Raw genomic sequence first — 21,332 nt, 5'->3', positions numbered from 1 at the left:
AAATTTAGAACATGTGAGAGAACTTCAGGTTTTATACATGTAAATTTAAACAAATTATTGATCTTAGGGAAGATTTTTGTTATTACATTGCTTTCAAAGATACAGTAATAAGGCATAACTGATTTCTCAACAGAAAGAGTGGGAACCGAAAGGCAATGGAATGGCATCTTGAAAACACTGAAAGAAAGCAACTGCTAATGTAGAATTATGTACAAGCAAAACTATCTTCAAAAGCAAAGGCAAAATAAAAGCAAAGTCGGAGAAACAGATACTGAGAGAAGTTATCTCCAACTGATATAAACTAAAAGAAATCTTAAAAGGAGTTCTTTAGGCAGAAGGCAAATGATTCCAGGCAGAAGCACAGTAAAACAAGAAGGAATGATGAGCACTGCACTGGGTGAATATGTGGGTAAATGTTAAAATATCGCTTACTGTATCAAACAAATGATAATGTATCGTGGGATTTAAAACATAAAATCAAAATGCGTAGTAACAATACCACAAAAGTCAAATAGGGTAAACGGATTGAAAGTGTTGTAAGGTCTTTGCATTATGCTGGAAAGGATAAAAATGCTGATACGTATTAGATCTTAATAAGTGAAGGATGTATATGATAATCTCTATGTTAACCACTGAAAGAATAATAAAAGAAGGTACATCAAAAATGTTAATAGAAAAGAATGAGGGAATAATCGTTGATTATTCCAAAGGAGACATAAAGGGAAAGAAAGAACAAAGAACAATTTTCCACTATATATACTTTCCAGCAGATTTTATATTTCTACTAACTTTGCCCTCCTTTTTCTATTGTAATAATTATCCTACCTGTGACCTGATCTCTGTGAACACCATCTATCTTTCTACACTTTTTCTCATTTAATATTTATAAAAACCTTGGAAGTTAGGTACTGTTATGTATATTTTACTAGTAACGAGACAAGTGAGTTCAAGTAACTTGCCCAAGAAATAGAAACCAGTAAGAATTTTTATCTTAAACCATAACCTCACACTAATCTGTCCCCACAGAAACTCAGGGGAATGGGACAGCATACAGGACAATGGTGGTTCGGTAGACCAAGCCCTTTGGGGCTGTTCTGACTTGTGATCCACTTTGCACCAGGCATTTAAATTCAACAGACACTTACTCAATTTATTAAAGGAGTACCATGCTAGATTCTAGAAATATCCAAACTACTTAACCTCGCTGGCCACTCTAGCTGAAAGCAGAAGAATGAGGTTGCTAGGGTTTTTTTTTAATTATTAAACTTTTTATTCTGAGATAACTATAGCTTCATAGGCACTTGTAAGAAATGATACAGAGAGATCCTGTGTACTTTTTACCTAGTTTGCCCCAATGGTACCATCTTGCAAGACCATAATACAATATCACAAAGAGTATATTGACATTGATACAGCCAAGATGCACATTTCCATCACCAGATCCTCATGTTGCCCTGGTATAGCCACACCCACTTCCCTCCTTCCTACTCCTCAACCCCTGGCAACCATGAATCTGTTCTCCATTCTATAATTTTGTCACTTCAAGAATGTTACATAGTGGAGTCATATGGTGTGTAAGCTTCTGAGATAGGCTTTTCTTACTCAACATGATTCCTTAGAGATTCATCCAGGTTGTTACATGTATCAATAGTTTCTTCTTTTTTTATTGCTTAGTATATTCCATGGCATGGATGTACCATAGTTTGTTCAGCCATTTCCATGTTAAAGAACACCTGGGTTTTTTTCCAGTTTTGGGCTATTACAAATCAAGCTCTATGAACATTTATTTGTCTACAGATTTTTGTGTGTATGTTTTCATTTCTCTTGGATAAATGCCCAAGAGTGCAACTGATAGGTTATAGTTGCGTGTTTAGCTTTTTAAGAAACTCCTGAGCTGCTTTCTAGAGCAGATATACCATTTGGCACTCCCACCGGCAATGTGTGAGTGATACAGTTTCCCCAAATCCGCTTGGTATTGCCACCATTTTCATGTCAGATAACTCGAACGAACCTGTCATTTCGATTTCGACGTCTATTGATTACTTTCATTCGATCTGAAGTCTTCCTGGTTCTTGATGAGTGATTTCCATTGAAACCTGGATGTGTAGTGTAGTATGTTCTGAGCCATTGTGTCTTATTTAAACCTGTTTTTTCTGGCTACCTCTGACATTGCACCAGTAGGGAAGCAGGGGTGCTACCTTGCCTTGGATACCTGAGTGGGGAGGGCTCCGTGTTACTGTTGGAGGTGAGGGAGTTCTAGCACTTGCAGGTCGCCCTTGATGCCTCCCTGGCTGGGACACAGTAATGCCTTGTTATGGTTTCACTGACACCAAGGGGAGGGTGGCATCATTACCACTGGATGGTAGAGAAAGCCCTGACTCTCCCAGTGGGGAGAGGGGTGGGCTCCTCATTACTTCTGGGTGGGAAGGAAAGTCCAGCTTCTTACTCAGCCTTCTCTGAAACCACCCTGAGGGAGTGTTGGAGCCTTTTCTGTCTTGATAGGTTGCCCTTTCCTGGTCCCTTGGCCAGAGAAAATAGGCTTTTGTTGGGGATTTTGTTTGTCTGCGCCTTTCCAAATTACTGGCTTCTCAGCCCCAAATCTGGGCTATATGCGGCAAAAAGGGAACCTGGGAAATTGGTTCTGATCTTCCTTCTCTCCACCTTTCAGAATCTCCTTTATGTGTATTTTATATATAATGTCCAGGGTTTTTAGTTGTATTTGGTAAGTGGAATAGTATACCTACTCTAGTTTCACAGAAGTGGAAGTTGGGCAAGAACTAAGTTTTTAAGGGTTCTGACCACCAATTCTGACGTGGGGTGAGGGTAGGGTTTCCAACCACCAGCAAGCAATGCTCCCACACCAACTGGCTATCCTCACTCCAATTCCATTCTGACACTGTCTACCTGGAGAAAGGTTCAGATCTCACAGGTTAGGGGATCAGTCCTACAAGACTGCCAGTCACAAACCCAGGTTGTCACCTGGATCACCTGTGCTCCTGACCAACGGTTATAAATTGGAAGTGTTAACAAGCCCCCCCCCCCAACCCTTGTGTTGGATATAATTTGCTAGAGCGGCTCACAGAACTCAGAGAAACACTTTACTTACTAGATTACCAGTTTATTGTAAAAGGAAGCTATGCACAGGTCAAGGTCTGGGCAAAGGACACAGAGCTCCCATACCCTCTCCCAGAGCTCCACTCTTCCCACCTCTCCACCTGTTCACGCACCTGGAAGCTTGCTGAACCCTGTCCTTTTGGGTTTTTATAGAGGCTTCATTACATAGGCATGATTGATTAAATCATTAGCCATTGGTGATTGAACTCAACCTTCAGCCCCTCTCCTCTCCCCATAGGTCAGCTTTACCTGGTAACCCGTCCCCAATCCTAGGTGTTTTCCAAAAGTCACCTCATTAATGTAACGGAAGACACCTTTATAGCTCTCATCACTTAGAAAATTACAAAGGTTTTCGGAGCTCTGTGCCAGGAACAGGGACAAAGACCAAATATATGTTTCTTATCATAAATCCCAATATCAGTGTTAAAAGTTCATTTTAACCCTAAAAGTATCCATGGCACCTCTGACTGATGGGAGCATTTAGCCCCAGCAAAGAAGAGGGAGGAAATGGTTATGTTGTCCTTCTTGGGGTCATTCTTGACATTGACTGTTCAGTGTTCAGTCCCCTCATTCCTCAGCAGCCTCTAGAGCAACACAATAAATGCCCACCAGAATGAATTGCTTGGGTGTCTGGAAATTAGCATTTCCAATTCGACTCCAACTTCTTCTAATGAGTCTCAAGCTGTCTTTATGGCAGGTTTAAGCCCGATTTGTCACTGCACTATCTATCAAGTCAGAGAAGCTAGCTGTGATACTCTTGTCCTGAAAGAGGGAAAGGATGTGGTCCTAGAATGGACATCAGCAGCCTTCAACCAAGGTCCACACTACCACTAAGGAGCCATGTGACCTGGGCCCTCCATGTGACTTGATTCCCTCAGTTTTAAATATATATCCCCATACCCTCCTACAGACCTTGGATTTCGTTGCATAGGATAGAGGAGCCCCAGGCATATATGTGATATAACAACCAAAAACATGACAAAGGGTTTGAAGCCAATCTTGAGCTGAGTTACACTTATATGCTAGTTTCCACAGGGTCAATCCATTTTCAGTGGGTTCAGTGGACAGGGTTTATATTTACAGGAACAAGGGGTTATGCAAGTCCTGTGCTCAGGAGAAACTGGTAGGTCACATCCCTTTGCACTTATCAGCATTAACAATTGGCGATGTCTCTTTTCAGAGAGGGTGGTCCAACACCCCTCCCCATTCTCTTGGTAAGAGAAACCCTGTTACGCGGAGCCCATGCCTTATGGGTTATGAGATGAGCCCATTCTTCTCCATTGTAGAAGCCACATGACCCAGGCCTGACCAATCAGAGTAGCCCATTTTCCTGGCTGCAGTGACTGGTGAAGAAAGGGCATGTGACTGCAGCTGGGCCAATCACAGTCTTTTCTAAGTCCTGATGTGCAAACCTAAAAGAGAGATTGACAGCCCAGGGCTGCCAATGCCTACCGCTCCTGCCAGGCTGAGAGAGACCCCTAAGGGTGGTTCCACACAGAAGACAAGGTGGCTAAGAGTAGGACTGAGGGTGATGCTATGGTTGGGGGAGTTCCTATGAGGAATTTCCTTACATTTATTCTAATTCCAAGATTTATTTTCTACGGGGAACTTGGGAGGAGTGGTTTGTTAATAGTGAGCTCGCTAGAAACAGCCAAGAGAAGTCTTCATATTCTCCCAGCTCTTCCTGAGTGTGAATGAATCCATTTCCAAGTTCAAGAACAACAATCAAGAACAAACCTGTCCTCTCAGGCAAAGGCTTAACTGTGTGGCCAGAGCATTGATTCTCTGAAAGCAGTTCATCTCCTGTTTCTGAAAGACCATAGAACCCGTGGCTCTTTCTAGATATCACCTTGCTCCAGGCCCAGACCTTCAGGCCAGGAAGCACCACCCTGACTTAAAGGGAGAAGAGCTTACAGAACCCGTGTGTACCTTGGAGGAAACCCCATCTCCAATCGCATCCAAATTCTAGCAGACTAACTGCTTGAATTCCATACTCCCAAGAACCCAGGGCTCTGTCCATTTAATAAGGCAAGTTCTTCTAAGAAAAGTGAGACAAAGACAATTTTATAAAGTGTCATTTTCATGAGAGAGAGAAAGATACTATAATTTCAGATCCTGGAGGTGGACTGGTTACTTTCATTAACTCCCTGGTCATACCAGAAATATAAGCAAAAGTGTTAGTGAAATCAATCTAAATCAATCCTTGCACTGGGAGAGAGAAGCATGGCTGTGTATTGTGCATGAGATCTCCAAATTTCTCTTCTGTAGAACAAGTGGGTTGTACTACATAGGGATAGCAAAGAGGTTTCAATTCTTGCATCAACTCAGGACAGTTGGTGGGGCTGCTCGGTGAACAAAGAGTAGGGAGGTGCATGTGGCCTCAGTAGGACAGGGCCTGCTCAGTGATGACTCCATGGAGATGAGCAGTGCGGAATATGCAGTGGTGCACCTGAGGGCTAGGTTACCTTACACGTCTCCTCGAGCCCAGTTGGCTCCTAGGAGTCTCTCTGATTCTACAGATGAAGCGTTGATGCTACATGAGTCCCGTGTTCCCTCCAAGAGCACAAAATCCCCTGTTTCATTAACAGGCAGACCACAGAAATCTCCTTCCTGAGTCTTTTGTCATTGGAGCCCAAGCTGAAAGCTATGCATGATTGGCTTGCAAATGACCCAAGAATCACCATTTTACTCTATCTCAGGCAGGCTTGCTCTCGGGGTCTTGTCTCTGGAGAAGTAATGGAAGTTCATGGGAGGTTTCAGGTGCTATTTTCCAACACCCTCCTTCTACAAATTTCAACCGACGGACGCCAGGAATGAGGTGGGATCCAAGCAGAGCTCTCACCCACTGAGCAGAGCCTAACAAGGGCCAAATGCAAACCCTCTTTAAACTATGTTGGAAGCCCCCTTCGTCCTGAGCCCAGGATGGAGGGTCATACACCTCTCCCTTCAACTGTCGGCAGCGGGGCCTTCCTGGCCCAGCAAGGTTGCAGGTGAAGACCCTGCACGCAAGGGAGCAGAGCTGGATCTCCCTGGGCAAGACCTTGCCGTTTGCTCACTGGTGGAGAGAAACAAAATACAGGCTCCCCCAGGCCTTACAGGTTGGGAACTGGGAGAGAAAAGCTGGTCTGCCTTTCTAACACATCCCAGAGTAAAATGAACCAATCAGGCACATCCACTCTGAGGGATGCAGCAGGACTAAAAATTTCCCTCCAGATCTTCTCAGAGCCAGGAGCTGGGCGGAAGTTCTCGTTTTGGGGGCAGGAGGAAGGACACGGGAGAGGAAGCAAAGTGTTTCCCCTACACGAGTCAACAGTGGCTTAAAGCGATGAGTCCAGGATCCCTTGTGCTCTGACAGTCAGGGGCCGCTTGTGCTGTGTGACACATGAGGCAGGGAAGCCAGGGTTAGTCCCCTCCCTGCTGAACCTCGATACGAAGCAGAGTCCTGACCCCATGTCACCCCCAGCCATGAAGTTCCCTTACAGGAGCCTCTTGGAATGTGAATAGTGGGGGCCGACCTCTCTTCTCCACAGCAGGAAGAGGAAGTAGGCCAGGTACCAGAGGGTCTGAGGCAGTATCCTGTGCAGGCAAGATTCCAGATGGTTCTACTGTGGTAACACCCCTGTTATGCACCTTTACGAAGGCCATTAAAATCATATTCCTGATACACAGGAAAAGTCTTCCAAACTCAGAAATAAGGCACAAAAGATGACCTCATTGCCTTTCAGTATCAGGCTGAATGATTCTCTGATGAGCTTGTCTGAAGGTCGACTCTCAGGGAACATACCGGTTTGATTAATAGCTCGTTATGGACAGGTTACCTGAGGAAAACTGATGAGGTATAATGACTGATCCATTAAACAAGATGACCCTGAAGGGTAGAGTTTAATTGCCCTATAGGAATAGTAACCGGTTTTGTGTCTAAAACACCAAGCACTTTCTCAGCGTCCCTCTCCCCACTGATGAGATGTCTCCTGTCCACACAGACTCTTTGTTATCCACTGTTTTTTTCCATCTGTGAGTTCAAAACACTCTCCTATGGGATTGCTATCTATTTGTATTAGAATTATGATTTTAACTACTTAAGAATTCTCCTTAATCAAGGATTTGTAATAATTTCTGAAAACGCTTAAAATATAATATTAATTTACAAATCTCTCCGTAGAACTAAACGCAACCTCTTTTTTGCGTTTTTATTTATCCATCTCTGTATCCAGTTCTTTATGCATCTGTCCACAGTCTGCCCATTCATAACTACCTATTAGAGAACATAGCATCTGATGTCAAACTGTTGGGCTCAGTAAGGCTCTGCTCCTTACTAATCCCATGGCTTTGGGTAAGACATATATGTGAAAGGGTGAGTTTCCTCATTTGAAAATGGGAGTATCCGGGGGCTGCGGAGGAAGGTAAAAGAGAATGCGCATATAAAGCATTTGCAGTAGCGCCTGGTTCCTGTCCCAAATCAGTATGAAGTTTCATTACTATCTATAAATCCAGAGATAACTATGTAGTAAAAATGGGGAGGAAGTTTGACAAAAAATAAACAAGGGTGATCTTGGGACTCGTGGTGTCAGCTCTTGACAAGGACTTGGAAATCACCTTCCTGTCTTTATAACAAGAAAATGCTGGACAAATGGAAAAGGAATGACTGACCTTGGACCCGTGCGAGGACTGAGGGTGCAAGGCAGACTGCCACCCTAGATCTGGAGAAACAGGAGCATCCCGGGGCTGAAGGTGAGCTCAGCTTCTCTGGACCAGGAGCTGCTGGAACAGTAAACGGATAGGATGCTTAAGTGGGCAGCTACCGGGAGAGAGAGAAACTTTTGGAGGCTGCGGGCTTGGGGGCTCTCACACTTTTGTGGGTTTTAGCTGCGGAACTTTACCGGTTCTCACGGTGAAGATCTGAGAAAGATCTCTTGGCTTTGGCAGGGAGAAGGGAAGAGTAAGCATCGTGAACTATGCTCAGACATTTCTTAATGAAGGCATCCTCCCCGAGGAAAAAGACTTTGCCAGAGCTTCTGAAACATTATCGCAACTGTGGGAAATGAATTCCTCCCACTCAAGTCCTCAGTAGCTTTCTTGTCTCACATCCAAGGCGGGAAGAAAACATAGACAACACGGGTCAGGGCTTCACAGGAACAGATTAAGAATGGCCCAGCCAGGGGAAGGAGTCAGGGGCAGGGGAAAAGCCACACCACTAGAGCGATCAGTGCAAGGGTCCACTGAGACCCAGGCCCACTGGGAGACTGGGATTCAATCCTAAAATTATAGAACACTCCTCCCCACCCCCACACCAATAGGCCCCCAGGATAATAACAGTGGGTGACAGAGGAAAGAGCTGAGGACACAAGCTCTCTGAGAAGGACGCTTAGGGAAGCCCAAGGTCAAGAGGGGAGACAGAGGGAGAGAAAGAAACGAAAAATGGAAAACAGTTACAAATATGGCACGTGTTAATCCAACTATAGGAATAATCACTTAATTTTTTTTCACAATTTTTGTAACTGATTTTATACATTTTTGTGCTTCTATCCCATTTCTGACAGTTGCAATATCTTTTTCCTCTAGGAAGTTTCCTCTGTCCCCTCTCATAGTGACTTTTCCTCTCCTTTTTGCGATGTAGTTATACTTGATGAAGAAAAAAAAAATACATATGTTTGCTGACCTGGTAAAAACAAAAGCCATGATCCCCAACCACTTAAGCCAGGGGTCTAAAGTCAATCAGTGCCGCATGCAGATTCTATAAGAAATGAGGAAGGCAACTCAGCCGACCCAGGAGAATAGCAGAGGCAAAAGTTTTGCCAAAGACTCCATATGGTGGCGCCCGGGGAAGTGATATATACACCTATGCCAAGATGGGTAACACGCACTTTCTCATCATTTATTCATCAATAATCACTTTAAACGTGAATGGCCTAAGTAGATCAATTAAAAGATGGATTGTTAGAATGGATTTAAAAAAAAAAAAAAAACCAAGACCTAGCTATACTCTGTCTACAAGAAACCCACTTTAAATACAAAAATTAGGGCTAAAAGTAACAGGTGGAGAAAGATAGCCTATGCTGTCACTAATCAGAAGAAAGCTGGAATTGCTCTGTTCATTTCAGATAAATTTCCTAACTTCAGGGCCAGAAAATTATCAGGGATAGAGTAGGGCATTTCATACTGAAAAGGAGTGAATTCTTAAGAAGACATAAGCCTAAGGGCAAGCTACACACCTAACAGCAGAGCATCAGAGTATGTGAGGACCTTCTCCGGTTGATGTGCTTTGAGTCATTTTATTTATTTTTTCCAGAAACTCTCCAGCCCATAATTCAAAAAGAGTCATGTACCAAAATGTTCATTGCAGCTCTATTTACAATAGCCTGGAGATGGAAACAAACTAAATGCCCATCATCGGATGAATGGATAAAGAAGATGTGGCACATATATACAATGGAATATTACTCAGCCATAAAAAGAGACGAAATTGAGCTATTTGTAATGAGGTGGATAGACCTAGAGTCTGTCATACAGAGTGAAGTAAGTCAGAAAGAGAGAGACAAATACCGTATGCTAACACATATATATGGAATTTAAAAAAAAATGTCATGAAAAACCTAGGGGTGAAACAGGAATAAAGACACAGACTTACTAGAGAATGGACTTGAGGTTATGGGGAGGGGGAAGGGTAAACGGTGACAAAGCGATAAAGAGGCATGGACATATATACACTACCAAACGTAAGGTAAATAGCTAGTGGGAAGCAGCCGCATAGCACAGGGAGATCAGCTCGGTGCTTTGTGACCGCCTGGAGGGGTGGGATAGGGAGGGTGGGAGGGAGGGAGACGCAAGCGGGAAGAGATATGGGAATATATGTATGTATATAACTGATTCATTTTGTTGTGAAGCTGAAGCTAACATACCATTGTAAAGTAATTATACTCCAATAAAGATGTTAAAAAAAAAAAAAGCCAACCTCACTACTTCTGCACGTTGCTTGCTGCCCCTCCCGTGATGGAAAGTGCAGGACGGCTGGAATAGCTGTGGCGACAGCAGCCCCGGAGGTCAGACGTCCGTTTGAAGATATTTCAAGAGCTAGTCTTTGCACTTGCAAGTTCACCTTGTCTGGGAGGAGAAAGCGGGAGCTCATCCTGAACAGATGGCCTCTCCGGGGGTAGAAATCTGCGGCTCCCCGCCACCGAAATCTTGGAATATCATCGTTTAAAAACCAATTTTCCACCGCAGGCTCCCCTGTCAATTCAAGACCGGGGGCTGCGGAGGAAGGTAAAAGAGAATGCGCATATAAAGCATTTGCACGAAGAAGTTTCGGGGAAGCATTTGAGCACCCAGCGCACGCAAGCGGAACCACAGAGTGAGGAGTGGATGCCCGGAAACGTGTCTCCTGCACGCACTTGACCTTTAGAAGGACTTAACATTAACACACGGACAGCAGCCAGTCTGTAGGTGCAGGAGGGGTTGCACGGCTGGTGGCTGGGCCGCCCAGCTCCTCGCTGCCTGTTCCTGGGAGTCAGATGGTGCTAATTAAACAGCACAACTGTTTCCGGGGGTGTTTATAATTCCTGAGAAGTCTGGAACTTTGAGCTGTGATACCAAATCCCAGCTCCGGTGAAAAACAACAAACCCTTGTCCTCAGAAAAAGCTATCCAATGTCCTGTCTTACTAAATGACAACACTGGATTTTTAAATTTGGGGTCATATATCTTATATACTAAAATTATGGTAAATAGGAAAACTTGAGAAATAAACATATGAGGTTAAGATAGGTTTCTGGCCAAACGAGAGTTAATCAAAAGATGTTTTGTCTTAGTTCACGTTGAGAAAAAAAGTATTCCTGCTTTTTTCCCCAACTTAGCTTGCCTCCAATTTGTTTTTTAGTTATTGTGGAATTAAGTCCTTGCAGTCAGTGATTTACCGTTGTGGTTGCCACGCTATGTATACCTTTTTCAGCATACATCTCCGTCAATGAGAACGGAAGAATTCAATGAATATACACTAATCCCAGGATTTATCATAAATTTTAGAAATCCCTTATATCAATGTATTTAGTTATAATCCCACTTTATCCCAAAAGTAGATTGCAAGTATTTCCAAATCAGTGGGGGCATCACTCTACCATGACAGATACAGCCTTTTCATCCAAACACATCCAGCAGCCTTAGCTGAGAACATACATTCACCCTCTGTGCCTATTTAAGCCGCTGCAGCAGCTCTGCACACAGCCTCCAGGCACGTACTGAGGGTTTAGTGAACAGAAGCCTGCCAAGACCCTGCCCCCTCCCTCCACTTACACAGGTGCGTGCACCTCATAAAGCTTCTCTTCTTGTCCATGCCTGCCTGCTGTAAATTCACTATCTCATCTGGCTTCAAGCTTCGGTCCTCAAAGAGGTGAAAATCATTCCTTCATTTACAAACACCCACCAGGCAGCCTCTGTGTGCCAGACGATGTTTTAGGCGCCAAAGATGCAGTGACCATGACTCTGTAGGTCTCTGCTTTGTGGGACTTCCATTCTAGCCGGAGAAGGTGGGTGATGATCCGTTCAATGAATGACTGAACGATCACTGGCAACACGATGAGCACTGAAAGGGAATTATGCAGGGGCGGGGCAAAGAAACGGGGGATGGGGCAGGTAACGCTGCCTCGGGGAAGGTGCTCAGAGGAGAGGCTTATGGAAAAGGGATGGAAGCACTGAGCTGAGGATGCCGAGAAGCCCATCCTGCAAGGACTGGGAGGAAGAAGGAGGAGCTGCGAGCTGAGGTGCTGCGTGCATGGCAGGCTAGCCCCACCGTGCCCCAAAGAGAAGGAGGAGTCTGTACATGGTTTGCGTAGCTCTGTTACTCAACATACAAACCATGAAGACTTTAGACAGTGTGGAACTTGAGACACACATGGGCATGTGCGAATTGCCAGGGGAAGGTCAACTGATTGTCAACAAAAAGGCCTCCTGAGATGACATTACTTTGGCAACTGTGCAGTGAAGGCCTGGCCTCTGCCCTCCTCTGTCTGTGGAGCTCCCTCCCCCATCGCGGGCACTACCCAGGAGGACAGGGGAAGGAAGTGGCCTGAACCCATGGGGGATGGGAGAGGGGGATGGTGCCTCAGCTTCCCCCTCACTTCTGTCCAAGAAAGAATAGAGAGGGAGAGCAAGGTGGTCCTTCCAGGACCATCTCCACCCTTTCCTTGCTCTGGGGAAGGGCCGCAGAATCCACGGGAGCTCCGCGTGGGGTGTGAGGGTGCGAGGTTGGCATCTAGCCCCTGGCTTTCACCATGCCACCTCAGCGCCACCCGAGGAGAGCTGTGACAGGGAAGGGAGCTCTGGGCATCGGACCCCAACGTTGGGCGGCATATGTGAGTATACACCACGGAGCCAGCCTCTCATCTGAAGACTCCTGAAGGTGAGACACTTCCCCAGCATTAGGGCGTGAATGCGTTGTCGTGAATGTGCCTGCCGAGAAGATGTCAGGGGTCTCGGTACCTCTGTGTCTCTCGGAGAGCACCAAAGGGGGCCTCAGGGGTTCCCATGGTGTCTCCCGGGGAAGCCCTGCGGCTTCAAAGGGGTAGAGGTCATAGGACTGTGTGGGACTCAGCCAGGGCATGGAGCGCACCTTGGAGAAGGGCCAGAGCCCTGGCTGCCATGGTGGCGCTCCGAGGAGAGGGGCACGCAGCGGGTGCTTCTCCACGAAGCCTGTGCAGGGCTGGCGCCACACCCACCCAGGATCAACCCACTTGGGTCAAGAGCACAACTTCGGGGGTTCACTGGCCTTTCCCTGCCAGGGTCGCGGGGCAAGACTCCCGTGAGCACAGTTAGGGCTCGGCTGCTGGAAGCCTTGGGGTGGGGGCAGCAGGCGGGCCTGGAGAGTCATTAGAGGAGAGCCCGGTCCCGTGAACTGGGACCACCAGTCCTGATTTTGAATGAAGGGTGAGCTGCAGGTGTGAAATGCTCCAGCTGCTGGGTTTCAAAGAGAAATGATAGCAATGATGACAGGAAAAGAGACCGTCACTTCACGTTTGTACCGCAGCAAGTGACTTGCCCCGGTCGCTGAGTTAAACTCCTCAGGTTCCTTTATCTAAGCGCCCCCGGATCGTGCTGCCGCCCCGTGGGCACAGTCCTCATTAGACAGGCTGATACCGCCGCTCTCGGTGTGCCTTTGCGCGTGTCTGCTGTTATCCTTTATGCATGGATTTTTAATTTTAATCTCAGGGCTTGGGGAGTTGTCTGTTTGATAGCAGCATGGACACATAGTTTGACAACGTCATGATTTTTTTAAAAAGCAGGCCACCCCTAGCCCTGCCTGTAGGGTTGTTTTGGGATTTCTGACCATGATGCTGCCCAGGTACCAGGGGGAACCCCATGCCCCTTGCAGAGCTTGGCCGTGGGACGGGGCCTGGCCTGGCCTGGGTCGATTACTTTACCTCTTTCTCTTTTGCAAAGTTTTAATTCAATGTGTCTATTTTACTTAGTCTATTCTTTGAGCTTCTGGTGTTGGCATGTTATTTTGTTTATATTGACCTCTTTGAAGCAGGTTTTGGTTTCTCAATTAGTTCATGGCATTTTTTAGAAAAATATTTATTTATTTATTTGTTTAATTGCACTGGGTCTTAGTTGCAGCAGGTGGGCTCCTTAGTTGTGGCATGCGAACTCTTAGTTGTGGCATGATGTGGGATCTAGCTCCCTGACCGGGTATCGAACCCGGGCCCCCTGCTTTGGGAGCACGGAGTCTTAACCACTGTGCCACCAGAGAAGCCCCAGTTCATGGCTTTTTAATTTTACCTTCAACTTACTGTTTCAATATTTTGGCTACAGACCTCTCATCTTTGATACAAACTTGTTTGCCCCTTTGCCTGTGGTCTCAGGTTTCTGGTCACCCCTGCTCTGTAGAGTTTTACTTATTTTTGTTGTAGTTACCCACTATACCCCCATCATTTAAATTATCCATTTATCATTTAATTCATCCTATTATTGTTTAATTATTATATAGAGATTTTGTTCTTGATTTGGGGAATTCTGGTTATGGAAGCGTGGTGGCAGGGTGACAGAGATGGGCAACTGTCATCTGGCTCTGAACAACACCAGACCCGTTTTATCAGGAAGTCGAATGAAAATACAGAGAACAGCCCCTTGTCACATTTGCCCAGGATCCCAGAAGTGGGTCCCGTGATAGCGACTGGGCAACATTTATTCCCATGATAGCCAGAAAAAAGCAGAATCTAAAGAATCTGGTTTTAGAATTCTGGTCTTTTGAAAATGTATAATATAAAATTCAGAGCACTTCCCCGGCGGTTCAGTGGTTAGGACTCCTCGCTTTCACTGCCGAGGTGTGGGCTCGATCCCTGGTCGGGGAACTAAGATCCCACAAGTCCCACGGCGCGGCCAAAAAACAAACAAAAACCAAAACAACATTCAGGAGGGAAAATACTGGCATGTTAGTGTCTGATCTTTGACCTTAGCCAAAAAAGGAGGCTCCTACCTCACCAGGGATCGACACAATTTCATTCTGGTCACTTGGACAACAAACCTTAGACTAGGTCCAATAGTACCATTCTGGAATTCTGTAAGTACCGTTCTTTAATTCCTAACACGGGTAAAGGTCTTCAGAAATCTTGCAAACGAGCCACAGTGTTGAAACGTCAGCATTTTCCAATCTGCCTACGTGAGTATTTATAATTGTCAAATGTTTTGCTACGGAGTGTGACGGCGATTAAGACGGTAAGAAAAATGATCATAACCGTAAAAGGGGAGAAAATTGAAGTGCCGTGCACTCTACAGACAGAAAATGGAAAACTAAATGGGTCTGATTCTCACTTTGGTGGTTCGAGGGGAAATTCCTTGAAGTAATGAAGGGAAGTAAAATTAGATAGGATGAGAAATTGGCTCATGAATTGGAAAGCATCAGTCTGTGTCCTGTGTAATATGAAATTCCAGACAGCGGTTAGCAGCGTCACATTGCCGTCACATCATCTCAATTGAGTCTTCGAAGTTTTATCACACAAAGATGAAAAATTTTATAGGCAAAACATACTAGCAGAAAGAGCACTGGGTTGTAACAAAAATAAAAACAGTTTCGGCATGGCCAGCACCGCCCTAAACATCTTCAGGTGACTGTGTTACTTCCTTCTCTCAACAGCTGTGTTGCTACAAACAAGAATATGAAACCAGAAGCTTAAGCTCCTTGTACAAGATCACACAGCTAGTCACTGGCAAAACTAGCCTCTGAAACCAGGATGTCTGAAAACTGGTGCTTTCTGCTTGGCCCTGCCTTTCCCGACATTCTCAGCCCAGTTCAGCCACATATGAGCTCTCAGTGAGGGTCCACTGCTCGAAGTGGGGTTGAGGGCTGGACAGGCTGTCGCATCTCATGGGGCCCCTAGGAAGCAGCAATTCATGGTATCAGCTAGCGTGACATTAGTGGGGTCATTTCATTTCCTAAGTGTCCAGTTTCTTTATGTGTGGACTGAGGAATTTTTAACCACTAAGTGATTTGGAACTAAGAGTATGCAACAAAATCACCTGTAAACCTTTAAAAACTGTAGTTACTGGGGTCCTACTCTAAACCGACTGAATCAAATTTGGGTTGAGGCCTAAAATGTGGAATTTAGAAACTCCTTCTCAGACAATTTGAATTCAAACCTGTATTTTAAGAACCATCCAACATGCTGACTCCAAATTTCTTTCTGGCTCTCACGTTCTAGTTTTATCTTTAGAAAGTCTTTAAATATCTCTCCATTATCCAGCATTTACACTTGCGTGCTGGCAGCAAAATGCCTGCTGACATTACATTACCAGGTATTGAATACCTTCTAAAATACAGAACGGGGACTTCCCTGGTGGCTCAGTGGTTAAGAATCCGCCTGTGAATGCAGGGGACATGGGTTCGAGCCCTGGTCCGGGAAGATCCCACATGCCGCGGGGCAACTAAGCTCGTGAGCCACAACTACTGAGCCTGCGCTCTAGAGTCCGGGAGCCACAACTACTGAGCCCATGTGCCACAACTACTGAAGCCCACGTGCCTAGAGCCCCTGCTTGCCACAACTAGAGAAAGCCTGCCCACAGCAAGGAAGACACAATGCAGCCATAAATAAATAAATTTACAAAAAATTTAAAAAATACAGAACAATTAGCCGACTTTACATGGGGTGGACATGTTGAGACTCTCACTGAGCAGAACGCATAGCTAACAAGAGCCTTCTGTGTCAGGCAAGGAAGTGAAGGCACCAATGACCTAGAAGCGTTGTCAAGGTCATCTGCAGCTTGTTTTCCCAGCACCATTTCAGGGACTTGGACCAGCAGTACTAACCCAATGAGTCCCTGGTACGATGTCTCTCAACCAAAGAAATTCCAGTTCCAAAGACATCTCTGGGGAATAGGTTTCTTCCAAGAAAAAGGATGAGGTATTTGGCCCAAGGTGATAGGGAAGCAAGATTAGGAATTTACAGAAATCATTGGGCAGGAAGTGAACTTCTTTAGACCGTGTAGTTGGGGATATGAACCAAGCTGTACTGGTTCTTGGAAGGGCAGAGAAGCTGCCCATGTCATCCGGGTTGTGTGCACACAATGTTTCAGGAAATGTTTGCAGAGGTGATTAACCTCAAACCCTGAGTGCTTCACAAGTAACCACGGACTTTGTAATAAAGAGGGAAATAAAACACAATGAGCTCAGAATCTCACCTACACACAAAAATCCGTGGAAAATATACTTCAAAATAAGGGAAAATATTGTGGCAAGTTACAATTCAAATTAGTACTGGATGGATTTTATTTTTCGTGTTAGGTTTTTTCCTTCTCTGCTTCTGTAAAGGAAGTCCGTGAGCACAGGGCCTGCCTCCCTTTGATATATCCCTTTGACATCAAAACTGTCACATGGGGTGGAATAAAGGTTAACGACTGGCACTGCAGTGAGGAAAATACATGAATGTTAGTGTAGAAACCCATGCATCATCTTCCTCCTTCATTGGTTTCCACACAACTCCCTTCATCTCCCGTGAACCCAAACAGCTCAGGAAGTCCTTCCGGAGTGTCACTGATTGTGGATCTCCAATAAGCTGGGTCTGCCCCAGAAAAAGCAATCATGGCTTTAACACTCTCCATGTAAAATGATTATAGCCATTCCAAGGCTGTGCCTAGGCATGGACCAGCATGATCCAAGTTGGGGGACACGCTGCACCTGAAAACCTACATGCACACCTAGGAGCCCATCCAAGAGGAGCAGAGCCGGCAACTCAACGACCACCGGGAGTCAAGTCAGGGCAACAGGAGCCCAAGTCAGGAATCAGCACAGCAGACGAGGAGGCAGGATGTGACCCAAGGCTGACTACAGGAGATGGGCTTGCCTGCAGGAAGCAGCAGGACATCTCTGGGGTGTGGATGCTTTTGAGAAGATGGATGTGTGTGCTCACTTCGGTGCTGCTGGGCATCTGGTGACATCCCACTCCATCCTGGCACCTATGGTCAAGGTACCTCTTCCCAGTAGGGATACAGGGGTTGGTCATACATTGTGCCCCTTTGAGAGGTTCCCAATACCTACGTTGAACTTTCACTGTTATGCTTCCCTTTGAGTCTGTGCTATGAAGCTGTTTTGCAAAGTAAAAGTATCTATGCTTTGCTCTGATTTGAGGATGTGTCTTAACCCCTTTATAAAGTAATAAAATCCTTGAAGGCAACAATTTTTGTCTTATTTATCTTTTTATTAATCGCCATCCCTACACAAACAATGTACTAAAAACTGCTGGCTGACTAAATGTACACGATTCCCTTGAGTAGAATCCAAGGGCTTGAACTCAGTTGCTAAGAGTGTCATTCCAGCTGACAGGAGAACTTTTAACTCAGATGCCAGCTGGTTATGATCTTGAAGAATTCCAGGTAAAATATTTCATTGCTCCTTAAATAGGGGTATATAGAGGTTCCAGCAGGTAGACAAAGTCACGAGGGAAGTGTGCTACGTCTTCCTGGAGTCTAAGTGGGTTTTTTTGCTGATGCCTTACATGAAAGCATTCTCTTTATTGTTGAACAGATAGGAATACATTATGGAGAAGACAAAATCCCACACATTGATTACATAAAATACAAGTCCTCACTTGGGGTAGACTGTTTACCTCCTTGACCATTAAGACAATTTGTTGAAGTGTGCAATCCCTAAAACCTATACCCCTAAAACCTAAAATATTAAAAAAAAAAAAAAAAAAAAAAAGGCAGAAACACAATCTTATCTTACACGATGGCCAGACCTGGGCCTCAGTGACTAAGCACTCAGACTCCAGGGCAAATGGATCTGGATTTGAATTCCCGCTCAGCCACTTTCTAGCTGTGTGACCTCATCAAGGTAAACAAGGTAAACCTCAGTTTCTTCCTCTATTGGGTGGGGATAAAATGTTTTCTTGGAGGGACTAAATGAAGTCATTCATTTGCGTGAATAATTCACACAGTGTGTTATGAGTGATAATCCTTCCGTAAATGTTGGTTATTAGTCTCTTATTATTAGGAGGTAAGATTAGTACTTAGAAAGTTGAAAATAAATCGATATAAAGCAAATACCCTCAAGAAACCTGCTGCTGTCACCAGAAGGCCTTGTGGGAGCTCTGCCGAGTCTCAGAAGAGTCAGGCTACAGGGAACGGGCAGAACTCCGGGGGGCAGGCAGCCCAACAGTGGGAACATCACTGGTCTCCAGGCCCCCAAAAGACTGACCACCTGGACCCCAGTCCTAAGACTCTGTGTCCCCAAGTGGACATTACAGCAAGAGTTCAAACACCAAAGAGCAATACTGAGGCCCAGTGACGGTGGTGGAACAGAAGCGAAGTCTGATGCCACAGAAGGGGCTGCTTTATCAAAATGAGGCCCACAACTCGTAGCCCACCAGAAGCCCAGCGGGAAATTTCTCAGAGAAAATTAAATACACAGATCATGTACAAGCCTTCCCAGTGCACAGTGACTACTCACAGGAGGCCTTTGATAAATGTCACTGTTGACGGTCACAGTCATACTCGTGGATGTATGCGAGTGGGCCGTGGCCCGGCTGGGCCCACCTCTATCCCGAGAGTCTTGGCTTTTCAAATCAAAGGGAGTCTATCTCCTTGATATCTTTCGTTTCGTTTTTGCAGAAACCGATTCTTTTCCACTTTATCACAAGCTGACAGGCAAGTGTGTTCTAGGAAGGCAGGATAAGCAAGAAGTCTGCCTGGATAATGAGCTCATCCCTATGCCTCCTAAACACATCCCTGTTAAGTTTGCTATCCCTGATAGCAAATCTGTATCACTTTTTAAGACTTTATATTTTTAGGGAAGTTTTAGGTTCACAGCAAAATTGAGGAAGAGGTACAGAGATTTCCCACATTCCTCTGCCCCCACGCATGCAAGCCCTCTCCAGGTATCAACATCACTCACTGGAAAGATACTTTTTTTTTTTTTAACCAAAGATGAACCTACACTGACACCTCATAATCACCCGAAGTCCATAGTTCACCTTAGGGTTCATTCTTGGTGTTGTACATTTTACAGGTTTGGATAAATATATAATGATATATATCCATCATTATAATACACAGAGTCTTTTCACTGCCCTAAAACTCCTGTGTTTCACCGATTCATCTCTCCCCTGACAACCACTGATCTTTTTACTGTCTCCATAGTTTTGCCTTTTCCAGGATGTCACATAGTTGGAATCATACAGTACGGAGACTTTTCACATTTGATTTCTTTTACTTAGTCATATGCATTTAAGGTTCCTCCATGTCTTTTCATGGCTTGATAGCTCATTTCTTTTTTTTTTTGCGGTACACGGGCCTCTCACTGTTGTGGCCTCTCCCATTGCGGAGCACAGGCTCCAGACGCGCAGGCTCAGCGGCCATGGCTCACGGGCCCCGCTGCTCCGTGGCATGTGGGATCTTCCCGGACCGGGGCACGAACCCGCGTCCCCCGCATCGTCAGGCGGACTCTCAACCACTGCGCCACCAGGGAAGCCCTCATTTCGTTTTAGTGCTGAGTAATATTTCATTGTATGGATGGACCGCCGTTTATTTATCTATTTGTCTAGTAAAGGACATCTTGGTTGCTTCTGAGTTTGGGCAACTATGAATAAAGCTGCTATGAACACCTATGTGCAGGATTTTTTGGACACAAGTTTTCAACTCCTTTAGGTAAATACCCAGGAGTACACCTGCTGGATCATATGATAAGAATATGTTTAGTTTTGCAAGAAACCCTTGAACTGTCTTCTAAAGTGGCCATACCATTTTGCATTTCCACCAGCAATGCATGAGAGTTCCTGTTGCTCCACAGTCTTGCCAACATTTGGTGTTGTCAGTGTTCCAAATTTTGGCCATTCTAATAGGTGTATAGTGTTTCCGTGTCATTTTTCCTTTGCAGAATTGTGCTTTCTGACTTGTGCTGTCATGTGCTGGGGGTCCCACTCTGGAGCTCATCCTGGAGGATCTCTGTGGAGCTGGGGCTGAGTGCAATGAGCAGAGAGGGCTCGTCTTCACTTCATGCATAGATGTCCATCAGGCAGCCCTATCTGAAAGTGTATCCTGGCCGACATGAAAGCTTTTGGTGAAACTAGCAAAAGGCATTCACCGATCCTTTATGGATATGAGGTATGTCGGTAAGGACTGGGGAGGCCATCCCGTGAACGTGTGGGCAGGTCTCCCCTGAAACGTTGCTATGTCCACATCCCAGAGTACAGGAAAAGCAACATTCCTGATGAGCCCAAGCCCGGTATTAAGTCCCTTGACCTCTCAGAGAGAAAACAAGGATGGAGAGACTGTTGGCTCAAGCCTTTCTTCCTCCCCATCTCCCTCCCCATCCCCGCTTTTCACGTTTATATAGGGAGAGGTGGGTAAAGTGGATGAAATCATCCCTCAGACCTTAGCAAGAAGTTAAAGGTCAAGCAAAAGGTATGGATTTTCTCTTTGGGAGTTTTCCTTTTAATAGCTTGGCTGAATTCCCAGACCACCTCTCCTTGGCTTTTCTAAGCTCCCTTTGTCTTCTCCCCAGGTGGCTGAGGTTAGAAGTTCACATGTGAGCATCCCTGACGTTTGGGTGGCCTGAGATGGACACCCAGGGCCAACAATGTCTCAGCCTCAGAATGAAATGGTTTCTCTGGCCTAATCTTTCAGGTCAAGGTTGGTTCACCATCTGCTTCACACTTTCTCAGCCCAAAGACTCTGTTGGAGCTTAGCATGTGGGATTAGAGCTACAGCTAATGATACATTGATCCCCTGAGATTGACCTCT

This window comes from Lagenorhynchus albirostris, chromosome 6 (assembly GCF_949774975.1).
Source record: "Lagenorhynchus albirostris chromosome 6, mLagAlb1.1, whole genome shotgun sequence".
NCBI lineage: Eukaryota > Metazoa > Chordata > Mammalia > Artiodactyla > Delphinidae > Lagenorhynchus > Lagenorhynchus albirostris.
This window is presented reverse-complemented; position numbering follows the sequence as displayed.